Source organism: Onychomys torridus, chromosome 2 (assembly GCF_903995425.1).
Source record: "Onychomys torridus chromosome 2, mOncTor1.1, whole genome shotgun sequence".
In the NCBI taxonomy this organism is placed as follows: domain Eukaryota; kingdom Metazoa; phylum Chordata; class Mammalia; order Rodentia; family Cricetidae; genus Onychomys; species Onychomys torridus.
The window spans coordinates 135,905,652-135,910,174 of NC_050444.1; the positions used below are offsets into that span (position 1 = coordinate 135,905,652).

Here is a 4,523-nt window from a genome sequence, read left to right on the forward strand (position 1 = left end):
ACAAAATGTTTTGAAGAAAACAGGCCTCAAGTCGTGGCTCATGCTAGTAAACTCAGCTATCAGGAGACTAAAGCTGGAAGATTACCATGAGTTCAAGATCAGCAAGGGCCACATAGTAAGACCCTCTCTTAGAGCCAAAAGGAACAGCAGAACAGATTTCTCCTTAGCCTTCAACTCAGTTCCTTCTGGAACCTTCTCAACAAGTCACCCTCTCACCTTGATGCTTTCTTTTTGGGTGCAGCCCCCTGATTCCAGTTTATTGTCTTTGCAGGGTGGGAGGTTATTCACTGGGGCAGACCAACTTAACAGTGACTGCACCACACAAAAAATGACAGTCCCTTCCCAAACAGCCATTAGTTGCCAGTTAAGGAGGTCCAGTGTGGCTATTTTTTTTTTTAAGCTGGGGATCGAACCCAGGGCCTTGTGCTTGCTAGGCAAGCGCTCTACCACTGAGCTAAATCCCCAACCCCAGTGTGGCTACTTAAATGTAAATAAATTAAAATTAAATAAAATTAAGCTGGGCATGGTAGCATATGCTTTTAATTGTAGCAAGTGGGAAATGGAGACGGGAAGATCAGGAGTTTGAGGCTAGCCTTGGCTATAAGAGACCCCGTCTCAATGCAACTCAAGCAAACAAAACACCCAAACACCAACCAACCAACAAACACACAGAGAGACAAACAAACAGAAAAAGCAAGTCATGGTGTCTTTAATCCCAGCACTTGGGAGGCGGAGGCAGAAGCAGGTAGATTTCTGTGAGTTGGTTCTGCCAACCGTGTCTATATGAGTTCCAGGACAGTCAGGGCTATGTAGAGAGACCCTGTCTCAAAGACGAACAAAACCACCAAAATACCTAAATAGATCTCTCCCTCCCTCTTTCCCTTCCTCTCTCCCTCCCTCCCTCCCTTCCTTTCTTTCTTTTGCTTTTGAGACAGGATCTCATTTAGCCCAGGCTGGCCTCTACCTCCCAAGTCCTGGGGATTACAGATGTTATATCACCAGGTCCAGCTCTCATCTATTCAGCTCACTGACCACGTATCAAATGTTTAGGAGTCACATGAAACTAATGGCTACCGTGTTGAACAGCTGAGATGCTAAACCATTTCCACCACTATAAAAGAGTCGGGTCAGTGTAGCTTCAGAGAGAGCAGTCTGACTCCAGAATTCCCCCCAAGTGCCTGCCTTGAGGAGATTTCTATCAGGGTCCAGAACAGATGCCACAAACGGCTAAGGATACTAATCTGAGGGATATCAGCTGAATCTGAGCACACTGAGTTCTTTAGTCCATTCACTTTATTCTTGTCAGGCAAATCTATCTACACAGTTTCTTTTCTGTTCTCATACTTAGGTCCTGTCAGTCCCTCCTGCTCCCTGTCCCTCCTGCTCTCGGTCCCTCCTGCTCTCGGTCCCTCCTGCTCTCGGTCCCTCCTGCTCCCTGTCCCTCCTGCTCTCGGTCCCTCCTGCTCCCTGTCCCTCCTGCTCCTGGTCCCTCCTACTGTTCTCTCATTATTCTACCTAGTTCTTTCTGTCTCCCTCCTCATCTTTGTTCTTCTAAATCCATTTTCCCCATGCTGTGAGGGGACCAGTATATATATATACCCAAACAGTAATTCTTTGTCAAAGCAGTTCGAGGCTTGAAGTTTTCAGGGTCATGGAGAGAGGTGATAAGGACCCACACCTAAAGCAGTAATTGTCAGCTTCCAATTACAACCCAAAAGGGGAGTGACTAAAGGGGAGTTCTCTGGTAGGGTCAACTAAAGGCTAAGATCAATTAGGGAATCTAATAACAGCTCCTGGCTGAGGAGGAATTCAAACTTAATTGGCACCTATCACCTGCCTGGCCTTGACAGCAATCTCCTTGGGTCAGTTAACTCAGTAACTAGCAAGTGGCTAGAATCATCATCCCAGGAATATGAGTAGTAAATCTCTTAAGTTAGGGTCTTGTGTAAAATAACCCCAGTGAAGGTAAGGAGTTGAGGATTTAATTGTTCGTGGTTCTTTTCTCTGTCTGTGAGTGAGATAAGCTAATGTTGATCTATGCTCAGGTTTGTCCTTGGAAAAAGGTATCTTTGCTGAAATACTTTTGTCTGGAGAATGGCCCTGGTGAGATGTATATTAATGAAAAATAAACACAGCTGGGGACAGTTATCTAATTACCCTAAATGTATAGGGAAAGTTGTGCCCAAGATTGAGATGCAGTCGTGAGATTACATCTACACATAACATGGAGATGCACGGTAAAGGGGGAGAATCATAGCTGTTATTGCATAAGAAGTTTACAACAAGAGACAGCAATTCACTCAAAAGGCAGTAATTCCATAATGCCTTGCATGATGGTTTCCTCTAACAGAACCCTCAGTTCTGATAGGTTGACCTTCTGAACTCTAGTTGTCACTGCTGTATACTCCCATGGACTTTTGATACCAGCGGCTCTCAATATCTGACAATAATATTTTTAGAAATGGACAAGGGGTTGGGAGTGTAGGTCAGTTGATAGAGTACTTGCCTAGCATCCAGCCAGCTCTGTGTTCAGTTCCATCACTGTATACACAACCTGCATACTCCTGTTATCTCAGCACTTGGGAGGTAGAGGCAGGAGATCAGAAGTTTAAGGTCATCCTCAACTATAATGAGAGTTTAAGGTCAGACTTATGTTAGAGAGACACTGTATTTTTGTTGTTGTTGTTTAAAAAAAAGGGAAGAAGGAAGAGTAGGTATTGCTCTAAGGAAAGAGTGATGTTACATAGACTATGGTCTTTAGGAAAACATGTGTAAGGAGCTGTCATTTGAGCTGAGAAACTCACCAGCTGGTCCTCCAACAGCACCTCCAGCTCTAGGTATGTAGATATAAGGCTATTGTGCAAGTGTCTTCTGGCAAACAACCCAGAGCAGGCATCTGACTATTTCTGTGACCTTTTCAAGAAAGAATTGATTGTTCGGCCACTGTCATCACCAGTAACAGCATGTGGAAATGTACACAGACAGTTTTTTGACTTTGGTGAACTACTCAGAACTGGAGGTAAATGCCTGGTGTGGTAGTAGACACCTGTCACCCCAGCACTGGGAGGCAGAGGCAGAAGGATTGCTTCCTGTTTAAGGCTAGCATGGTCTACATAGCAAGTTCAAGACCAGCTAAGGCCGCATAGAAAGATCCCATTTCCAGTAACTGAGGTGGGCATTGAGCTCCTGATCCTCCTTCCCTTGCTTCCAAGGACTGGGATTACAGGTGTTTACCACCATGACAGGTCCTAGCTGATTTTTTTTTAAAACAATTTATTTGTTTCTATTTTATGTGCATTGGTGTTCTGCCTGCATGTATGTCCGCGAGGGTGTCAGATCTTGGAGTTACAGATAGTTGTGAGCTGCCATGTGGGTACCGGGAATTGAACCTGGGTCCTCTGGAAGAGCAGACAGTGCTCTTAATTGCTCAGCCATCACTCCAGCCCCTCTAGCTGCTTTTAAATAAGTTCTACAGTAAAAATGGGGGCAGAATCATTTTTAAAAGTTAGGACTGAGCTGGTTTTGGTGGGACATGCCAGTAGGATTTGCTGAAGGAGGCAGAGGCAGGAGAATCATGAGTTCTAGGCCAGCCTAGGCTACACATTTTTACTGGGTGGTGGTGGTGCATATGGGCAGTGAAGGTACACAACTTAAATCCCAGTACTTGGGAGGCAGAGGCAGACAGATTTCTGGGTTCAAGACCAGCCTGGTCTAAAGAGCAAGTTCTGGGAGAGTCAGTAAACAGTGAAACCTTGTCTTGGAAAAAAAAGAGGAGAGAAAGAAAGAAAGAAAGAAAGAAAGAAAGAAAGAAAGAAAGAAAAAAGAAAGGAAGGAAGGAAGGAAGGAAGGAAGGAAAAAACAAATAAAAGTAAAGGATGAGGGCATAGCTCAGTGGTTGTCTAGCATGTGTGAAGCCCTGGGTTCAATCCCCAGGACTAAAAATAAATGAATATTTGAGAAAAGTTAGAACAACTTCCATTTTATCCAGAAAAGCCGGACACTTAAGCTTGGGGTAGAGAGATGGCTCAATGGTTCAGAGCACCTGCTGCTCTTGCAGAAGACCCAGGTTCGGTTCCCAGTGCACACATGGTGTTTAGAGACATCCATAACTCCAGTTCCAGGGACCCAATACCATATTCTGGCCTTTGTTGGCACAAGGAACATATGCAGTGCACTTACATATTTTGCAGGCAAAACTCTCAAACACATTAAAATAAACAAATCTTTTAAAACAAACTAACAACAAAACCTTTGGGCTGAGGAAGGCTGGGCATGGTGGCATAGACCCATAATTCCAAGCCAGTTTTCACCTAACAGATAAGCCACAGCTTCTTAAACCTTGGCTCATTAGTAATTCTTTCTTTTTTTCTTCTCTACTTGTAATACACAAACTTTGCATTCAATACTTGAATTTTATCACTGAATTCCCATGGAAGATATTTATCTTATCTTTATCCAGAACAATCTCCCCCTCTTCACACTGCCAAAAATTGTCCCAATCAGAGACACAAAATTCCAGCTTG

At 44.0% G+C, this 4,523-nt stretch overlaps 1 non-coding gene across 1 annotated transcript; it reads right to left on the minus strand.

The window, feature by feature from the left end:
* Positions 1-392: 392 nt before the first annotated feature.
* On the minus strand, positions 393-459 carry Trnaa-agc. The gene has a single exon. It is a non-coding gene; the product is annotated as a tRNA-Ala (tRNA).
* Positions 460-4,523: the final 4,064 nt, after the last annotated feature.